Here is a 22,561-nt window from a genome sequence, read left to right as displayed (position 1 = left end):
TGGGTAACACTGTTGGATCCTTTGATAATAAGCCGGTCTTCACAGCCGTATGCTATGGCAAAGGTGTTGACCATTATTTGCAATAGAATCAGTTACCTGATTCACCACCTACCTAATCATTTCTCCTTGCTTAAAATAGCCAGTTTCTCCCATTCCTTTTCTGACCAAAATAGAGGATAAGCAGTGGTTCTTATATCTTGCCCGGGGTCTTTGTTGTTATTGTTTGTTAACCTGTCAGTGCATAATACTATTGCTGAATTGTGGACAAACACTTATGAAGATGATGAAAGATTATAGTGAAGAAATGATGATGAGTTTTTGCTCTTGCGTGGAAATAAAATCTTTGATGTGCATAGTCGCATCCTTCTTAGCTTGATTGATGTTATTCTCTGTCTCCTGTCCCTGACTTTACTCCTATTAGTCCAGTCCTTGATGAAACACACTAGGAATTTGCACCTGATCCCTGACCTTGAGGAACTTCAGCACAGAGACCATCAAAGGCCTCTGAATATGGTGAAGTCTTCTTCCTCCTCTCATCATTAATTTCTGTTTAACAGCCAGTGGGCTTTTCCTCAAGGGGCAGAGGTCCAGGACCTTGCGTCTTATCAGAGTGTGTTCAGTGACCTTTGCCTCAGGGCACTCATTTATGGTAATTTTGGGAAAGAGAGAGCTAGGACAGAATGTATCAACTCTACTGTGGCATCTTCAATTCCCTGGAAGAAAATTAAAACTTTTAATTTTGTGGATTTTGAAAGAGCATTTTGCATTCTGTGAGAAAATGCTTTCATAGGAGATGGTTTTATTTTCAATTTTACTATTTCCCCCCTTATTGGGACCTTTTATGTATTGCTTGTAGTAGTGAGATTTTCCTTATGCCTTTAAGTAACCATATTTTCTTAAAATAAGGTAACTTGGTCATGTAATAGAAATAGCTCTAGTAGGTTTGCAGTTATAAAAGAGTATTTAAGAAGCAGAGAAGAAAATTTTAAAAGCTATATATATAGTGACAGTAATAATGCATAATACTAAATGTATATGACATTGCTAATATATAATTTTGAGATAGATATAATTGGAGAATTTTGAATGGGAAAATTATAAGGTTTGATTATTAAGCTCTATAAACTTTATGTAAATAAGAGTGTAAATGTTGACTTATACTGCTAAATTTGGAATAACAAAAATAGGAACTTTCACATACTATATTGAATTATATATTGGTAAATAACATTTTACAATAGAATAGCATTATGTGATTAAAGTGAAGAAATTTTTCTCAAGACCTACCTTTAATTGTGTTCCTACTATTCAACATAATTGAAATAATTCTTTGTACATGTATACAGAATATATTTGTAGAATGTTCATATAACCACTTTCCTTTATAGCAGAAATGAAGAAGCCATCAAAATATATATCAGTGATAAAGTGAATAAATCAACAATGCCATATCCACACAATAAAATAATGTTCAAGAGTAAAATAAACAATTAAATTTATTCAGTGTAATAAGTGCATTTATTTATATGTATATGTAATGCTATTTTGTCTACTGTAATAAAACAACCAGTTAATCACAATATGTAGAAATGCAAATAAACAGATGGGAAAATTTTGCTTGCAAATGATGCTATGGAAATCTGTTAAGAATAGTGTACACTGGGGGCCAGAGAGGCAGTAGAGCAGGTAAAGCACTTGCCTTGCTCATGACTGACCTGGGTTCAATCCCTGGTACCCTGTATAGTCCCCTGAATATGCCATAAGTGATCCCTGAACTCAGAGCCAGAGGTAAGCACATCTTGGTGTGGCCCCAAACCAAAGCCCCCCCAAACAAAAAACAAACAAAAAGACCACCTCTTGGGTGGATGAGAGCCTTCCCCGCCCCAAGGGACCCAGCCCCGGCAGCCAAAAATCACCAGAACCCAACTGTTGCCATGCCCAAGGCCGCTCCCCACACGATCCCGCTGAGCCTCAGGTACCAGTGAACATATTCCTGGACCACGCGGCCGAGAAGACACTCCCTACCCATTCTCCATAAGTACCACAGCACATTTGATGGGGTTCAAATAGTAGGCAACAAATCATAGAGTGAAATATATATATATATATATATATATATATAATTATACACACACACACATATATGTGGCCTGGAGCGATAGCAGAGCCGGTAGGGCATTTGCTTTGCACGCCGTCGACCCGGGTTCGATCCCTCCATCCCTCTCGGGAGCCTGGCAAGCTACCGAAAGTATCCTGCCCACATAGCAGAGCCTGACAAGCTGCCTGTGGCATATTCGATATGCCAAAAACAGTAACAAGTCTCACAATGGAGATGTTACTGGTGCCTGCTCGAGCAAATCGATGAGAAACGGGATGACAGTGACAGTGATAAAGTGATGTATGTATATATGCATATATATATTTTCAGGTATATGTACAAAAGCTCATATCAAAAGCTCATATACCTTTAAGAACATGTCAGTGATATCCTAAAGAATGTCTTAATGACCCTTGACAAAACAAAACAATCTTCACACTCTTTCCTCTATGGATACTTTTTTGTAGCATTTTTCAGTGGTTTTTCAATAACTGTCAATACAAAATATATTATTTCGGTTGTGCTTTGGAACAGGACTTGGGGCTTGGGGTGGAAACATCCCAAACTTGGTGGTGGGAAGGTATAATGGTAGTGGGATTGGTGTTTGAATATTATATGTAATAAAACCTTTTGAACTATCTTATAAAATAAAAAAATTAAAAAACCACACCTCCCATAAACACTCCAATAATTTATTTCTTTATTACATAGAATAATGGCACACGACAAAATGAAAGGGCAAAAAAAAAAAAACCCAAAGTAGTGTTACCTTTTTTTTTCTCTTTTTTTGGTTTTTGGGTCACACCCAGCGATGCACAGGGATTATTCCTGGTTTATGCACTCAGGAATTGCTCCCGGCGCTGCTCAGGGGACCATATGGGATGCTGGGAATCAAACCGGTGTGGGCCGTGTACAAGGCAAATGCCCTACCCGCTGTGCTATCGCTCCAGCCCTGAGTAGTAGTACTTTGAGGCCAGTTTTGACATGATTGTTTGAACAAAGCAAAGGAGAAACAGGAAGCAAATTATCAAAAGTGCTGAAAATAATTTAATTTTGATTAAGTTAATCTTGGTGAAAGTGCCATTTCAAGCCAACTGCACTGTTGAGATGACCAAAAGCATGGAGAAGATTGGCAGTGTTCTCCCTTGCCCATGAACTACCAGTTAGAAAACCGCAAAAAATTACAGTTATTATTGGATTTCTCCTGTTTTATGTAACCACCACTATCAACAACTTTATTATTACAATGTGTCTTATTGAATGATTTATATGATTTTTTTAAAATTGAAAATATTTACACAATTAATTGGGCAATAGCTAAGTAATTTATTAAAGATAATTTTGAATGACTGACTTTATCGGACAAGAGTAGTATATTTAGAAATTGAGAGATTTTAACTTTAAATGTATTCAACAAATTATTTAAATGATCTTAAACTCATAGAATTAAGGCACAGAATCATATTTGTAACATTAGTAAAAAAAAGTTAAAGGACTGACAGCACAATTCATGGACTAGGATGATGTCCTTGATTGATATGTTACCATTTGCTTATTTGAATGACATTTTGAATGATGTTTTGTTTCTTGACTCTCGCTATGGCGAGAGCCTGTGTCAATTACAGAGCTTCACTAGTCCCCCATCCAAGAAAAGCTATGCTCTTTTCAAGAGCTCAGAGCTTTGAGTATTATAATAAGTTTCCTATAGCTGCTAATTCATATCTGCAGATCAAAGGCCAGTGTCTAATACTAAAGATGGTTTAGTTTAATTTGTTAAAATTGAAAATAAAAATAAAAAATAAAATAAAATTGACAAATAATCAAGATAAAAAATTTAATAGAGGGGCTGGAGTGATAGCACAATGGGTAGGGCGTTTGCCTTGCACGCTGCCGACCCGGGTTCGATTCCCAGCATCCCATATGGTCCCCTGAGCACCGCCATGAGTAATTTCTGAGTGCAGAGCCAGGAGTAAGCCCTGTGCATCACCGAGTGTGACCCAAAATGCAAAATGAATAAGTAAATAAATAAAAATTTAATAGAGAGCCAGAAAAATAGTACAGGAGTTAAGGTGCTTGCTTTGTATGTGGCCAACACTGGTTTGAACATCAGAATCACACTGTCCTCTAAGCACAGCAACCTGGCCAGGGCACAGTGGCTTCACCGGGCCTAAGGAGCACTGTGTCCTTAGACTCTTGTGTTTGTAGGAGAACCACTGGAAGGAGCCCCAGCCCTTTTGAGCACACTTTGGGAGACAGCTCTCTCCCCAAATTCAATACATATTTTAAACTACTGGTTAGACACTGTGGAAAAGAAAATAAGTGAATTGGAATACACTACCTAGAAAGAAACCTAAGGAGGAAAAGAAGTGGGAAATTCAGGCTAGACAGTAAATGTTAAGATCACAGTAGAAAGCCCAACATATTTCAAGAGTTCTGTTAAAGCAGAAGTTAAAATAAGGAAGAAGTTATGGCCTGAAAGTTTTCTCAAAACATTTCAATCCATCAATTCAAATAACTGTAAAAACCCAGAGAAGACAATTTTTTTTTTTTTGCTTTTTGGGTCACACCCAGCAATGCTCAGGGGTTACTCCTGGCTTTGCACTCAGGAATTACTCCTCGAGATGCTTGGGGGACCATATGGGATGCCGGGGATCGAACCCGGGTCGGCCGCGTGCAAGGCAAATGCCCTACCCGCTGTGCTATCGCTCCGGCCCCCAGAGAAGACAATTTAAACAATTTAACTTATTAAATACTTCAGAAATAAAAAGTCAAAGAGAAAATCTCAATGGGTGGAAATGAAAGGCAGATTATATTAAAAGAAAAGATTTTATGGGGAGGGGAAAGTATTAAGATTTTGGGTCTTTTCATTTCTTATTCACACTAAAATATTCTCAAATATCTTATTAAAAATTATCTAGTTCAAAATATTTAAATTCAAGGTGCTGATCCATCCGATATTGGGCATTCTGTCTGACTCCCACCATGGACCCATGGACAGACACCTCTTCTTAGGGGAGCTCTACCTGTGGCCCAAACCTTTGACCCCTTTTAGCAGAAAGTATCCAATAATTTCTTCGCCCCTTTTCTCCTGCTACCATTGGAGCCCTCCTTTAAAGAGGGGGAAATGATAGGAACAAAGAGGAACAATCAGGGTAAGATGAGGAATATGGCTCTAAGGTGTGATCCAAAAAGCAAAAAAAAAAAATACTTATTTAATGGAGAAGACATAAATTAGATTGTTGTTTTCGACTTCCCTGATACTAGTGAAACGAGGAATCAATTTCACATGTTTGTAAGCATCTCAGGATTCTTCTGAAAAATCTCTGGTTGACATCATTACCCACTTTTTTCCAATTGTTGCTGTGTATTTCAGACATAACCATTTTTTTATTATATGCATTACTAATATCCACAATTCCCTGAAATATCTTTGCACTTTGATCCTGATGTCTCTTATTCCATAAAAGCTTTTCATTTTTATGAAAACAAATTCATAAAAATAAAAAAATAAATAGAATGAATCAATTATGGAAAGATGGAACAAAAGAAAGCTGAAGTCACTCTGTCCTTATTTGCATGCCGGCAAATGAGAATTCAGTGTTCAGTCTAACATCATTTATGAAGTACCTTAGCCTACGGCAAGGACTGATTGTTCATTAAAAGGAGTCCATTTGAGCTAGTAGGAATGTATTTTTCTGTAAAGAGAGCATTGAGTCTCATGATCAGCATATACTCCACTGCTTTCCTGCGTGACATTGGACAGAACTGAAAAGGATCAGAAATTTTAGCCAAAAATTGGCCATACATAGAAATCAAGGTAAAAAAAGGCAACATTAGTGGTTTTTGAAGTGGCTTTTTTCTTTCTTTTTTTTTAAAAAAAGACATGGCAACTTTGAATTTTATTTCCTTCTTAGTAATAGCAGAATTTCTTCTGGGGAATCTCGCCAATGGATTCATAGTGCTGGTGAATTGCAATGACTGGATCAAGAGACAAAAGATCTCCTTAGTGGATCAAATGCTCACTGCTTTGGCTGTCTCCAGAATTAGTTTGCTGTGGGTAGTTTTAAGTTATTGGCATTCAACTGTATTTAATCCAGCTTTATTTCATTTTAAAAACGTAATTATTGTTCATATTGCCTGGACATTGAGCACCCATTTTAACATCTGGTTTACTACAGGTCTGAGTATATTTTATTTACTGAAGGTAGTCAATTTCTCTAGTTTTCTATTTATTTACCTAAAGCAGAGGGTTAAAAGTGTACTTCTCAAAATACTGTTGGGGAGTTTGATCTTTTTGATTATGCAACTTGCATCTTTAAGCATTCATGAGATTATGATAATAAATGGAAGTGAAGGAAACGTGACTTGGAAGGCTGAATTCAGACATATTGTAAAGGTTTCACATTGGACTATACATCTACTAGCTAAATTAGTACCCTTTACCATGTCTCTGACATCTTTTGTGCTGCTTATCTTTTCTCTGTGGAAACATCTCAAGAAGGTACAGCTCAGAGGCCAAGGATGGCAAGATGCCAGCACGCAGGTCCATGTCAGAGCCTTGAAAACCTTGGTCTCCTTTCTCCTTCTCTATGTAATTTACTTCCTGGAAGTAATCTTCTCAATCTTGACTATTGATAAGCTCCTGAACAAACCGATTCAAATGATTTACACTACTCTCTTCATCCTCTATCCTTCAGGTCACTCGGTTTTTCTGATTTGGGGAAACAAGAAGTTGAAACAGGCTTTTCTGTTATTTCTGTGGTGGCTTAGGTTCCCTCCGAGAGGAAGGGAGTAAGCGAAGTCGTGTGTGTTTTCCTACAGAAAACAGGCTTATGCAATGATTTAGCGATGACACTTTCTTCCTGGTCTTACTGCATTTTTTAAAATGCATTTATAAAAAAAGGCAGACAAAAGAAAGAAAGATTAACATATTGCTTATCATTTTTTCTCCTCAGGCAAGTCATCTTCTTTCAGGAATGCATTATAAATCTTTTTATATGTGTGTTATGTGTAGCCCTGAGGGCTATTAGGTAATATAAGTGGGTGAAAAGCTTAACGAGATGGTTTTATAATTGAGATGGTGAATGACCAACAAAGCTTGTGACCTGTGTTCTATGCTGCTGTGTATCCATGTGGAGTTTGGAAAGTAGTTTCTTCCAATTTCTAACTGAATGAATATCTTTAAAAGTAGATTTTATGCAAATTATTTTAATTTCCCTTGGCAACTTATGGATTTTTGAATGGCCAATATTTTTCTTTATCTTTCTACTTAAAAATTACTTTAGCATATATACTACAGTATCTTTATCCAATCACCTTTTTTTTTTTTGCATTTTGGTCATATCCGGTGACGCACAGGGGTTACTCCTGGCTCCTGCACTCAGGAATTACTCCTGCGGTGCTCGGGGGACCATATGGGATGCTGGGAATCAAACCTGGCTCGGCCGTGTGCAAGGCAAATGCCCTACCCGCTGTGCTATCACCCGAATCACCTGTTCTTGAGCACTTGCAATGAACATGAGGGTGCAAATGTCTTTTTGAAGTTTATTTATTTATTTATTTTGGTGGGGATCCTTGTGGGTAGATGCCAAGAAATGGAATTGCTGTATATGAAACAGAATACTACTCCACTAAAAGAAAAGGTGAAATCATGCAATTTGCCATTACATGGATGGATTCGAGGCTCTCATGCTGAATGAAGTCAGGAGGAAAAGGGACAGATACAGAGTGATCTCTCTCATATGTGGGATATAAAGATGCATACGAAGTGGACAACAGATGGCAAAGACAACAGAATTGGAGAGTTGGTTTACAGAGCTGAACTTAACTGGTGAGTGGAGGAGGCTGATGGGAGCGGGTCCTTGGGACATTGGTAGAGGGAAGTGGACACTCTGATGTACACACAAAACTATCATTGACAGTATTGTAAACCATGGTGCCTCAATAAAAATGAGAAAAACTTTATTTTGGTACTAGAGAGATAGTTAAGGCACTTATCTTGCATGTAGCTGACCCAGGTTCAGTTCTTGGCACTGCCGGGAGTGATACTTGAGCACAGAACCAGGCTGGATCTTCTAGCACCATAGGAAATAGCCTGAAACAAAGGAAGGAAGGAAGGAAGGAAGGAAGGAAGGAAGGAAGGAAGGAAGGAAGGAAGGAAGGAAGGAAGGAAGGGAAAAGGAGAGGAAAGAAAAGAAAAAGAAAGGAAAGAGAGTCTCGGGCCGAGGCCGATACCGGCTTGCGCTCCGCCGAGACTCGACCCGGGTGGCCATGCTTTTGCACGGCCGCTTTGCTGCTGAATGACCAAGATCCAGAGCCAGCTACATTACTTCTGGTCCCAGCAAGTGCTTGCAGCCATGTCTCCAGACTGTGAACTAAGTTTTTGCTCCACGCTGCCCCAGGAAGGGAAATGATGCAATTTCCAACATCAATCTCCCTGGACTTAATTACTAAGATACAGAAATCCTACAGAAAGTAGCGGCTGCGCGACTTTATATCTCTTCATTCTCATCAGTGGAAAACTAATCATCAAATGCTTCCTTGTCAGTAGGGCTGTATTTTGGGGGATAAACTCCAACAAGAATAGTGAGTTCTGTGTTGAAACTCCAACAACAATAGTGAGTTTTGTGCTGAAATATGGAATGTAATCAAGGTAAAGAGAAAATGAAGTGAAATTTATCAGTTATGCAGGCAGGGCTGGGGGGGTTGGGGAGTGGGGGGTGGGAGGTATACTCAGGTTTTTTGGTGGTGGAATATGGGCACTGGTGAAGGGACGGGTGTTTGAGCATTGTATAACTGAGACATAAGCCTGAGAACTTTGTAACTTTCCACATGGTGATTCAATAAAATAAATTAAAAAAAAAAAGAAAAAGAAAGAAAAGAAAAGAAAAGAATCCTGTCTTTGGGCCAGAGTGGTAGTATGGAAGACAAGACACTTGCCTTTGTCTGACATATTTGAATTCTGGCACCACTTATGGTTCCCTGAGAACTGCTAGGAACAGTCTTGAGCACAAAGCCAGTATATTCTCTGAGCACTGAGTATGGCCCCCAAAATCAGGAAAACAGAGAAAATTATTTTTAGGGTTGGAGCACATGCTTTGCATGTGGGAAGCCCAGATATGATCCCCAGCACCCCTGAGCTCAGTCGTGACCCTGAAACATTCAAATGCCAATAACCAATCTGCACATTCTAAGTTCCAATTATTGCTTTAGACTGGGTAGACAAAATGCTATCACTTAGAGATTCCGAAACATATAGTGACTCAAACATAACGAAAGCTTCCATTTGTTCTCTTAGCAGTACTCATAAGTAGTTATTGAGAAATGAAGTCAATCAACACTGTTAATGTATGACTGTAGCTTCCAAGAATGCCTTGATGACATGTCTACTCCAGATTAGGGAGGAGAAATGGTGGGATATGCAGAAACTTTCGAGGGGCTGCCTGGAGGTGGTGTACACAATTTCTACTTATATAACATTCTCCAGAGTTCATGCACACGGCGGATGGCTGGGTATAGAGGAGGCTGGAAAAGAACATGGGATATGGAAGTCGGGGGCCACGAAGGGGCTTCGCAATCCAAATAGCCTGTAAAATAGAGGATGCTCACTTTATTTAATCCATGCTGTGTACTTATTTCATCTTGAGAATTTCTACATGTTTTTATACCAGTTTTCACTTCTTTTTTCGAAATGTTATCTATGTGAAAGAAAAAATTTTAATTTATAATGGATTTATAATGGATCATACCAAACTATATTAACTACTCTTTAATGTAAATATATTGATGGTTATAAGGTTACACAATATTGCCTCAAAAGTAATTTTAAAGCCAGAGAACTTTTGTCATGTTAGTCTATTTCTTCCCTTGCTCAGTAAAAAAAAAATTAATTTATAAACTATCACTTGTATCACTTGTAGTCCCCTTGATCTTTGCTTTGCTTGAGCGGGCACCAGTAACATCTCCATTTGTCCCTGTCGTGAGCTAGTGTGGCCCAATGATACCTGCTCGCTCCAGTAACAGAATGAGCCTCAAATCGTTCACTCAGAGATTTGACGAAGAAATCTGACCATCTAGTTGGAGGGCGGCCACGAGGTCTTCTGACGTCCCGTGGAATCCAGTCTGTAACAGCTCTAGTCCAACGGTCATCTCTGAATCGCATTACACGACCGGCCCATCTGATTTTTGATGCCTTGGCAAATGAGACAGCATGCCTGATTTTTGACCGTCGACGGAGGTCAGAACTCTGGATTCCTTCTCTCACTTGAGTGAGACATGATATTCCCAGCATATCACTTCAGGAATATGCAATCTAATGAAACACACATAACGTAGACACTTCATGGTTTTTACTCAAGTTATAGGAAAAATCATAGAAATTTATCTTTTGTTTTTGAGAGGCACCTCCCAAGTGGAGTTGATGAGGTCTGGGGGCTCCCCCGACTTCTCTGTCTCCAGGGCCATTGGTGTAACACAAGCACGGGAGCATGAGATGCTGCTCCGGACCAGCAGTGCGGGCGATACCAGGCCCCCCGGCCATGCCCTGGGGACCAAATGCTGCTCGGAATCAAACTAGATCGATTAGGCATGCATTTTAACTGTACTATCTCCTGGCCCCTTGAAACACATTATATTTTTATTTTTAAAATATTTTTTTAGTTAGAGACAACTGCAAAGTTGTTCATGATTGAATTTTAGTCATATAGTGTTCCAACACCTGTCCCTTCACCAGTGTACATTTCCGCCACCAATATTCCCAGTTTGCCACACTTTCCCCACGCCTAATGGCAGGCAATCCCCCTCCCCCTCTGCCTCTCTCTCTCTCTTCTCTGTCTCTGTCTCTGTCTCTCTCTCTCTCCCCTTTTGGGCATTGTGGTTTGCAACACAGATACTGAGAGGTTATCAGGTCTATCCCTTTACCTATTTTCAACACTCAGTTCCTGTCCAAAGTGATTATTTCCAACTATAATTGTCATATGGTCTCTTCTCTGGGCTGGAGCGATAGCACAGTGGCAGGGCATTTGCCTTGCATGTGGCCGACCCGGGTTTGATTCCTCCGTCCCTCTCAAAGAGCCCAGCAAGCTACCGAGAGTATACAAGCTACTCGCCCGCACGGCAGAGCCTGGCAAGTTACCCGTGGCATATTTGATATGCCAAAAACAGTAAAAACAAGTCTCACAATGGAGACGTTACTGGTTCCCCCTCGAGCAAATTGATGAGCAACGGGATGACAGTGACAGTGACAGGTTTCTTCTCTATTTTAACTGCCCTTCCCCTCCCCCTTCCCCGGCCCCCCACACTTGTGGCAAGTTTCCAATCACTGACCAGTCCTCCTGATCCCTTCAAAATACATTTTAAGATCCTGAGTTTGTTGTTAAGACTAAACAAACATATTCACAAGGGACTCTATTAGAGAGTCACAAATTACCTAAAATTAATATTATATCTAGCTCAGTCACATTTCAAGGTAAACATAGCATTCAGTGCATTGACAGATAAATATATATATATATATACATATATATATGTAAACTGTGAAAGTGAATTCAAGTGACCCAGTATGGCTTAATTAATCATACACAATAATGCTTTACCCTAAACAAACTAAACATGTATAAAATAAGCTAAATATTTTGCTTATATTTTGCTTCAAGTAGATAACAAAAAGTTTGAAATCTATTTATTTATTTATTTATTTTAATTAAGTCACCATGAGCTACAGTTACATTTTTTCACGTCTGCGTTTCAGTCATACAATTATTGATCACCCACCCCTCCACCAGTGCACATTTTCCACCACCAATATCCCCAGTATCCTTCCCCTTCTGTAGGATTACATAGCTCAGGTAGTTTAGGTTTATTGGGTTACTCCCGTCACAGTGCTCCCATTCCTTGGTGTTTATTTGTAGTTTATTTCTTAGTGTTCTGTTGACTTGTAAATCTTGTTTTTCTCTTCTCCTTGAGTCCTTTGCATAGTTTATTCAGAGCAAGTCCTTTTTGTATGGACACAGGAAGACTTAGCAAATGCTATGCTTTTGTAACCTGGGAGTCATTTGACTCTACATGATATTTCCCTCCTGGGCATCTGTTCTCTCGACTTAAGCCTCAGCTGCCCTTACTTCCTAGCACCCCCAAAAGCAAGGTCCCGACGAGGGACGAGATGGACCCAGGGCAAGCGGTGAGTTGTATGCTACCCTGGCATCGAGATGGGCCTGGCCAAATTGCCTAATGCTTAACTATAAGTTAAGAGCTTGGTCATGGACAAATGCTGTCATGATCCAAACAATATAACTAGATTTGGACCCTGCTAGGGTGAGGAGTGATTAATCTGGCCTGAGTGCTGTAGTCTGAGTCTGTGGCAAGATGTTCCCAGGAGAGCTGCCTTGCAAGCCTCAATGTATCTCTTGCTATGTCCATACAAAAATAACTAGTATTAAGATGTTAATAAGTGTTTGGACTAAGGAAAGGAAAAAAACCTTAAGAGTCAGGAAGGGCTTTGGAATGCCCTGCCCTCAGGAAGGGCTTTCTTATGTTGATTTTGCTACCTGGCTGGGTGTAGCCTAGAGGGCAAGTAGCCTAGAGGGCAAGGTGGGAGAGGCAAGTAGGGGGAGAGACTAGTGAAGGAGAATCCAGGCTGCGGTAGATCCAGAGAGAGGACGGAGCTGGGAGTGCGGGAGATGAGAAAGATGAAAGATTGAATAAACGGTAACTAATCAGCAACCAGCTTGGTCCTCGTTCTTCCTTCGCCTGTCCTTGGCCAACGGCCGTCCGGATCCAGCCCATTCACAGCGGTTCCAGAGCACCGAACGCGGGCAGCGAGACACAGCCGCCTGGAGAGCCCGCGAGTGCACTCGCCCCTTGGCGTGCTTTAGTTTTTTACACCCTTCCCCACTGAAATTTATTTATTTATTTAATTTGGTATTGGGGCCATTCCTAGTAATGCTCAAGAGTTATTCCTGGTTCTCTACTGAGAAATTACTTCAAACTTGGTCGACCATATGCAAGGCAAGTGCCTTAACCTGCTGTTCTATCGCTCTAACTCCAAACGTTTGAAAGACCCGTGAATGCACACTTTTCCTGGCATATACCCTCTACAATCAAACTTTTTTCTTTTAACTTCTTTTTCTATTTTCTTTTACAAATTGAAAAATAATTCAAAATCGCCCATAATGTTCCCATTGGTTCCCCCTTGTAACATTTATAGCTCTACATGCTTTTGTTTTTAATGTATCACATAGTTTCTATATTTATGTGGAAGTTGTAGCACTGTCATCCAGTTGTTCATCCATTTGCTCGAGCGGGCGCCGGTAATGTCTCCATTGTGAGACTTGTTGTTACTGTTTTTGGCATATCGAATACACCATGGGTAGCTTGCCAGGCTCTGCCGAATGTGGAAGTTATAGCTATTTATTCTATGTGGAAGTTATAGCTATGTATTCTAGAACTTGCTATGTTAAAACTTGTGTTATTTTGAGAAACATTACACTAAATGTAAATAAAATATCATTAAATTATGTCTAAAATCATATTTAACCAACCAAATGATTTGAGAGGTAGAAGATATTGTTAACGTGAAAATGAATTATGTTAATTTTTCCTCATGGTTTCTATTTAAAATCTGTTTGCATAATGCATGGCTTGGAATATGACTGAACAGGTAGCAAAAAATGTCTCATATTTGCATGCTGACACACTTAACACCATCCTTTTAGTCATTAGCACAGGTAAAATGTAGCAGTTGGGGACTAAGGGTGTTGCTAAGGCTATATGACATTGTTACTCTGGAAATTATAATAGTTGACGATTATTAATAAGAAAGATATACAGATGTCTTGACAGGACTTTAGTCTAACATTGGAATTATTGCTCAAAGAAAATGGATTAATTTTCTAATGAAGATTTCTGCATCTATATCAAGATATGACATTGGTTACAATGCAACTGATTAATTAGAAGCTTCCAGCAAGACACAACATCAAAAATATTTTCCCAGACATGTCACTAGGAATGAAAGCATTATTTCTGTCAGTGACAACAGGGGAATTCATTTTAGGAATGCTGGGAAATGGATTAATTGCACTGGTCAATTGCATGGATTGGGTGAAGAAGGGGAAGATCTCATCAGCTGATTTCATCCTTTTCAATTTGGCAACGGCCAGAATCATTCAACTGTGGGTAACACTATTGGGTTCCTTTATGTGGCTATTACCACAAAATTATCACAATGGCAAGCTACTATTGGTATTTGCTTTTCTTTGGACACTAAGTCATCACCTTACCATCTGGTTTACCACTTGCTTAAGCATCTTTTACTTTCTCAAAATAGCCACTTTCTCCCACTCCCTCTTCACCTGGCTGAAGTGGAGAGTGAAGAGGGTGGTTCTCGTGATTTTCCTGGGCTCTTTCTTCTTACTGTCTGTTGACCTGGCGAAGAAGGGTACTGTTTGTGACCTGTGGATAAATGCTTACAGTGTCCCTGGAAGAAACTGGACTCTGCATTTATATGCGAGTACGATTTTCCGTCAGGATTACATTATTCTTTCCTTGATCTTTGTTATCCCATTTCTCCTGTCCCTGACTTCCTTGCTTCTTTTATTCCTTTCCTTGTTGAGGCACACAAAGAACTGGCAGCTAAACTCTCCAAACCCCAGGGACTCATGCACAGAGGCCCATGAAAGAGCCATGAAGATGGTAGCCATTTTCCTTCTCCTCTTCATGATTTACTGTATTTCCATTCTATCAGCCAGTTGGATCTTCGTTACGGGAGAAATGTTTCAGGCCAATTTGGTGGCCATGATGCTGTCTGCCATCTTTCTCTCAGGCCACTCATTTGTGATAATTTTTGGAAACAGAAAGTTCAGGCAGGTTCTCCTGAGATTGCTGTGTTATCTTAAACGCTCTTGAAGAAAAGACAAATATGTCATTTCATAGATTTTGAAAAAAAATTCTGTATTCTGCGTGGAAATGTTTTGATAGAAGACTTTATAAGTTCACTTTAAAGTCAACATTTCTTTCGCTGGGATCTATTTTTTGTTTGTTTGTTTTTTGTGCCACAACTGGTGATGCTCAGGGTCCTAGCTCTGTGCTCAAAGATCACTCCTGGCGGTGCTGGGGGACCATCTGTGGTGTCACCACACATAAGGCAACACCTTGATTTCTGTACTTTATCTCTGACCTTCATTGGGACCTTTTGTGTGTTAATAAATAACACCGAGATTTTCCTTACAATATGACTTTAACTAGTAATTTTCTCAATATACAGTGACATGTATGTATCATGGAAATATCTTTGCTATGTTAAAACTTGTGGCAATATAGGAATGTGTAAGAAACAAAAAGAAAAGCTGCTTAATGATATAGCAATAAACAATAAAGCTGTTTAATGGTATAGTAATAAACAATGACAAGTGGATATAAAATGGCAGAATTTTTCTGAACTAAATATTTAAAAATAAAACAGAAAAATGGTTATGAATGTTAAGTTGATGTTAAGTATAATAAAATTCATATAGGTAAAATTTGTAAATATTTTCTGATAATTATATTTTTTTGAAAAGCTATGAAACAATGAGAATTTTCATATATTGTAGAGGATTATATGTTGCTAAAATGACTTTTCATAATAACATGGTATTATATAATTCAAGTGAATACCGGTATTTAAGACCCAAGACCCTTATTTGTTCTCTCATTGTATATAAAAGAGTACATATAGTATATAAATACACATATGTATATGTATGCATATATATAAATGTTTATATACTCATTGTTCTTTAAGCTGGGATTGAGAAATCATCAAAATGTATGTGAGTAATAAAATAAATGAATCAATTATGACTGTCAACACAATGAAAATAGTATATTATTTTATTGTATAAATAGTATTATATCATCTAAATAGTATATTAGATGAAACAATGTATGTTAGATAATATATTAGATGCAATAATATATTGCGTTCAACAATGAAAAGAATATAATAGAGCTATGGATTATTTATATTTTGTCCACATCTGGCTGTGTTCAAGGTTCACTCCCTGGTCTGCACACAGGCACTGTGCTCAGGAACCAGTATGGGGAGTGATTGGGGATCAGGGATCAAACCTGGTTCAGCTGTGTGCAAGGCAAGTGACTTTCCCTCCGTGCTCTGGCCCCAACTATAGAATTGTTTTGCATGACATTTGGGTATGTTTGTACGTGTGTAATGCTATTTGACTACTCTAATAAAATAACCATTTAGTCACAGAGCCTTAAAAATGCAAATAAACAGGTGTGAGAGTTTTGCTTATTACTGATGCTATAAATATCATAAAACTGATTGTTTATATTGCATGATTCTATTTAGCAGATTTACAATAAAATGAAGAGCAAGAAAACCAAGCACATTTTGTCTTTTCTATTTTGGGTTTTGATTTTCAGGTCATACTAGTGATACTTAGTGGGTACTCCAGGTTTGCTGCGTGGTGGTCTGTCCCGGTGACCCACGTGGGACCATGCAGTGCCGAAGCCTGAGCCCAGGCCTCCTAAATGCATACACACTAGCACATCTCCCCGACCCAACTCACGTTGGAGAGTTATGAATAGTTTTTTCTAAGCCTGAGAAGAAGGATAGGGAGATAAACTTAGATAATCTTTTTTTAAACTGGTTTGCATCCAGGAACTAGAAGATGCTAGTTGCTTCCATAGTGGCAAGATTTATCTGAATATGTTTATGTGCTTAAAGCTTGTTTTTGGTTTTTTTTTTTTTTTGGTCACACCCGGCAATGCACAGGGGTTACTCCTGGCTCTGCACTCAGGAATTACAGAAAAATTTGTACAATTTGTACAGTTTCAAATTGTACTGTACATCTTCGAGTTAATGGCAATTTTTTTACCATGTCCCTGATATTTCTTCCCCGCCCCTTTGGGTGAAGCAAGATAACTGTTATTGAAACTTAATTAGAATAAAGTGAGGGGAGAATCAGATGTTCAAGAGACAATAGGGGCTTCTCCAGAGTAGAAATAAACAAGCAAAGAAACCGAGACGAGCAAGCAAGATTGTGTGTGTGTCCAAGGGAGAGCACGGGCTAGAAGAGCTTGATATTTCTTTTCTCATTTTTTTGGGGGGGTTTATACCAGCAATACTCAGGGGTTGCTCCTGGTTCTACGCTCAGGAATAACTTCTGGTGGTGCTTGAGGGACCATATGGGATGCTGGGGATTGAACCCCAGCCAGCCGTGTGCAAGTTAAAAGCCCAATCTGCTGTACTATCACTCTGGCCCCCTAACCTGTTATTTCTTGTGATGCTGATAATTCCCTGTGAAAACGTCCTAAGAAGATGTAGCTCAGTAGCAAAGATGCCAAGATCCTAACACCAAGTCCACATCACAGCCATACAAACTGTGATCTCCTTTCTCTTAATGATTTGTCATTTACTTCCCTGAAATAACCATTTCAATTTGGAATTTTTATAGGCTGCTAAGAGACTGGTTGTCTTACTTTGCAATATATTCTTAATTTTTTTTTTAAGCCTCTCATTCATCTGGATTTGGAGAAGTAAGAGGTTGAGACAGGACTTTCTCTCTTTGGCAGCTGAAGTGTAGGCTGAGAAAAAGGAAGACAGAACACGGGATATTTTTCAGAGTTTACAGATATGATATGGCAGACAGATATCTGGAAGGAAGGCTGGGAGCTACAGCTTCTTGACAGCCCAGAAATCAGAAAAAAAGAGGAATTTGAGCCCTGGAAGTTGGGTGGTCTAAGAAACTTTTCAATCCTGATAGCGTGTTATTGTAAAATAGAAGATGATGTTTTAAATTAATTCATACTGTAGAGAGTTTATCTCACTTTGAGGATTTCAATACAAGTGTGAAGGGCTATTCCCCTCCTACAATACTTAGCCTTGCTTACCACCATCAACAGAACCATTTCGGAGAAACAAAGCTTTTGCCAGTAACTCCCTATTGAACTGGATAACCCCAATTTATGGGAATCAGCGGAAAAGGCAGAACTGTTGCATGAATATTCTTTCGGTCGGAGGCGCAGAGACAAGACATGCAAGAGGAATGTAGACAGCAAGGAGGGCCAAAGCGTCGATCTGGCTCGAGTGAGGACCGACTGCCAGAGGCCTCCTTTCATTCTTTTTTTTTTTTTTTTTATCAGTTACATCCTAATGACTTCATCACAGAGAAAGACTCACTAGCGAGAGTACAAACAGTTATAGGATACGCATTCGTCAGAAGAACATCAGGGTATACATTGTCTTGTCAAAGCTCTGCTGTCAAAGCTACATGGCAATGATCAAAACGTCAGAGAAAGATATGGAGCTGGACACGTAGGCTCTGTAGATTATGTCCCCCACATTCTTGTGGTTGGTTACACATAGGGCAAAGAGAAGACTCAGACTGATACTTGAAGGTCAATCCAGATTAAGGATGTGTAAGAGCGGGGGAAACTGCTGCCTTGTACTGCCAAGATAATGTATGGCTAGGCGGTGTCTGAGAGCAGGCTGTATTTCTCCAGGTCATCGGACTCACAAGGTGTAGCTTACCCACTTAATGTGAACGTGGGTCCTTGGTTCTGCCTCCTGCTTGCAGGGCAGCGTCCAGAGGCTCATCCTAATGTCCTGGCTTAGCACCAAGGCAGAACTACTCCCATCCATTTATGGGCACCAGCCGAAAAAAGCAGAATTACCCTGCATGAAGTCGGTAGAGATAAGGACTGAACCAATCAAGGAAAAGGTCACTAGGGAGTGGCACAAGATGCTTAGGAAAGCCCCTTGCATTTTTAGGGTATAAAAGGACCCCGGAAACAAGGGGAGGGGTTGCTCTACTAGAGGAGACGGCCCTGACTGGTCAGACGTCTCAGCCTTCTCAACTTTTTCAGCTTTCTGACCTCAACACTTGTTTGACTTGTGCCAAATAAAATTTTATACTGCAGAGCTCATTAGCTCATTGATTTGTGTGATCTTTCTGATGTCGGACCCTAACATTAAGTTTGTATCAAGTTCTTTTTCTATTCCTTCACTGTAGCACTGTCTTCTCCTTGTTAATCTGCTTGAGTGGGCATCAGTAACATCTCCACCGTGAGACTTGTTACTATTTTTGGCATATCGAGTACATCACGGGTAGCTTGCCAGGCTCTGCCATGCAGGCGGGATACTCTCGGTAGCTTGTCGGGCTCTCCGAGAGGGATGGAGGAATTGAAACCGGGTTGACCATGTACAATGCCCTACCTGATGTGCTATCTCTTCAGTCCATTCCTTCAAAAACTGCAAAAAAATCCAATTCGCATTTAATGTTCCTATTTTCATAATCATAATTGGTTCCTCACTATGGAACCTTTTTTAGCTGCCCCATATATATTTCATGTTTTGCTCTTAATTTATATTGCAAGTTTTGTATTATTATGTTGAAGCTGCAGTTATTTATTCTAAGAGTTGGATGTGAATTTTGGTAAACATTTTATTATATTTAAATTATAAATTTTTCAAAACTTTTTTATAATCATACTTAGTCAACAAAGTTGCTCGAGAGGTAGAAGGACATTTTTGATGAGAAAAAATGAATTATGTTAACTCTCTTATCAAGATATCTATTCAAAATATAAAATATTTGCATTATGTTTGGCTAAGGACATGAAGCACACAAAACATTTTTCTTACATTTACATATTGACATATTTGATCTTATCCTTTTAGTGATTAGCAACAGCAGAAAGTTGCAATTGGTAGAGTAAGGATGTTGAGAAGGGTAAGTGAACGTTATTGGAATTTATTCTGGAAATTAAAAGAGTTGATGTTAATAATAAAAATGATATAGATGCTTTGTATCTCTTAATAGAACAATTTGGTTTCATGCTGGAATTACAGTTCAGTGAGAATGAACTATTTTTTTTTTTTTGAGGAGATCACTGAGCGTTCCTGCTTATAAAACCATCTACCTGCAGATTTATGTGGCCAAGATTCCAGCTTCATCAGGTGAACAGTTGATCACCACTTTTTTAAAAAATAATTTATTTATTTTTAATTAGTGAATCAACGTGAGGGTACAGTTACAGATTTATACATTTTTGTGCTCATGTTTCCCCCATACAAAGTGAGAATGAACTATGTTTTTAATGAAGGTTTCTGAAACTATATCACCTTGATGAAGTTTGGTTATACTTTCGGCAATTTTGAAGATAACATTGACTGAAAGCATCAGTTGGCAACCCACGGCTGACTAAATACAAGCTGTCAGTGACGTGTAATATTGGAAACATTTTTATGAAAATGTCAACAACAGTAAAAGTTTTTTTGGTACTGACAATAGGAGAATTTATTTTAGGAACTCTAGGAAATGGATTCATTGTGCTGGTCAACTGCATGAAATGGATCAAGAATGGGAAGTTCTATCAGTTGACTTTCTCCTGATTTGCTTGGCGATGACCAGAATTGTTCAACTATGGGCCACACTACCAGATTTTTTTTTTATATCAGTACTCTCTCCACATCTGTTTGCCACGGGAGAACTAGCAATGGGGTTTAGTGTCCTTTGGACTCTAAATCATCATCTTGCCACCTGGTTTGCGACGTGTTTAAGTATTTTCTACTTTCTTAAAATAGCCAATTTCTCCAACTCCCTTTTCATCTGGCTGAAGTGGAGAGTGAACGGCGTGGTTCTCGTGCTTTTCCTGGGCTCTTTCTTCTTACTGTTTACCAACCTGTTGGTACAGGATAATATTATTGAGCTTTGGAAGGGTACTTATCTAGTCTATGAAAGAAACACGGCTTTGAATGACAGAAGTAAAACTTTTCAACCACATAGCCTTATTGTTAGTTTAACCTATGTTATTCCCTTTCTCCTGTCCTTAACTTCTTTGGTTCTTTTATTCTTGTCCTTGGTGAGACACACCAAGAATTTGCAACTGAAAGCCCTGAACCCTAAGGACTCCTACACAGAAGCTCAGAGAAGAGCCATGACATCAGTGACAGCCTTCCTTTTACTCTTCATCATTTCCTTTATTGTCTGTCTAACTGCCAACTGGATTTTCCTTGAGGTACAGAGGCATCGGGCCATGATCATCATCATTATGTTCTCAATGACCTTTCCTCCAGTCCACTCGTTTATCATAATTTTGGGAAACAGAAAGTTAAGACAAAGCGCCCTGAAAGTACTTGGGCATCTTAAATTATCTGGAAGAAAAACAAGACCTTAATTTCCACAGATTTTGAATGAATGGTCTGTATTCTATTGGGAAATACTATAATGGAAGATTTTGTAAGTTAATTTCAATTTCAAAATTTGTTTCATTGGGGTTTCTTCTGAATTACTAAACAGCACTGAGATTTCCCTTACAATATGCCTTTAATTAGTAATTTTTTTCTAAATTAGTCATTTGAGTAATGGAAGTATACGTTTATATTTCTGATATATTAATTCCTGAGGTAATCAGACTATTTAAGAGATAGAAATGTTGCAAGTTTTATAACGGTATAGTAATAAACTGAAACATATGCATAACATTGTAGTCATTTCTTGAGCTAATCGTAATCTCTGTATAAAAACAGTAACACTGTTATCAAACATTAAGTGTAAGTTGCATTTACTAATACTTTATATTAGTAAAAAGTACACATATGTTTACTGATATTACTAATTTTTTGTAGGACTGGAGCCATAGCACAGTGGATAGGGCATTTGCCTTGCACGCGGCCAGCCTGGGCAATTCCTCCATCCCTCTCAGAGAGCTTGGCAAACTACTGAGAGTATCCTGCCCACATAGCAGAGCCTGGCAAGCTACCAATGGTGTACTGGATATGCCAAAAACAGTAACAACAAGTCTCACAATGGAGATGTTACTGGTGCCTACTGGAGCAAATCAATGAACAACGAGATGACAGTGCTACTGTGTTACTAATTTTTGGAAAGGATAGGCAGTAGTAATAGTTTTCACAGAATGTATCAGATTAGATAGTGGTAAAATAACTTTTGGCAGCAGCATGGCATTATGTGGTCGACATAAGGTAATTTATCCAAGATCCTTAACTGTACTCCCCTTATTCAATATAACTGAATCTTTTTGGTCAATGGGTACCAGAATATATATGTGAAATTATTTATATAATCATTATTCTTTATAGTCAAAATTGAAATGTCATAGAAATGAACATCAGTGATAAAAATGAAATCAGTTATGCTGTCAACACAATGGAATATTTGCATGTACAATGCAAATAAACATAGATCTATAGAGTTTATATTTGTAGAATACTTAGATGTTTGTGTGCATGTAGTGCTACATTAACTTCATTTTAAAATAAACATTTAGTAGCAATAGCTGAAAATGCAAATGAACAGGTTGAGGTATTCATTTGCAAATTATCCTGTGAAAGCATTAAAGAAATTGCTATCATTGTTACCAAAATACAAAGACAATCTATAGAATTGTCTTTAGATTTAGGGAAAGGATATTCACCCAATATCCATCTGATATGGGGTT

The 22,561-nt window shown here is 38.7% G+C and overlaps 1 pseudogene; it reads left to right on the top strand.

Annotated features, from left to right (window-relative positions):
• Positions 1-20,351: 20,351 nt before the first annotated feature.
• Positions 20,352-21,277, top strand: LOC129399103 (taste receptor type 2 member 42-like; annotated as a pseudogene).
• The last annotated feature ends 1,284 nt before the right edge of the window (positions 21,278-22,561 follow it).

This window comes from Sorex araneus, chromosome 10 (assembly GCF_027595985.1).
Source record: "Sorex araneus isolate mSorAra2 chromosome 10, mSorAra2.pri, whole genome shotgun sequence".
Classification (NCBI taxonomy): Eukaryota; Metazoa; Chordata; class Mammalia; order Eulipotyphla; family Soricidae; genus Sorex; species Sorex araneus.
Note: the sequence above shows the minus strand (reverse complement) of the source record. Positions and strands in the feature narration are given on the sequence as shown.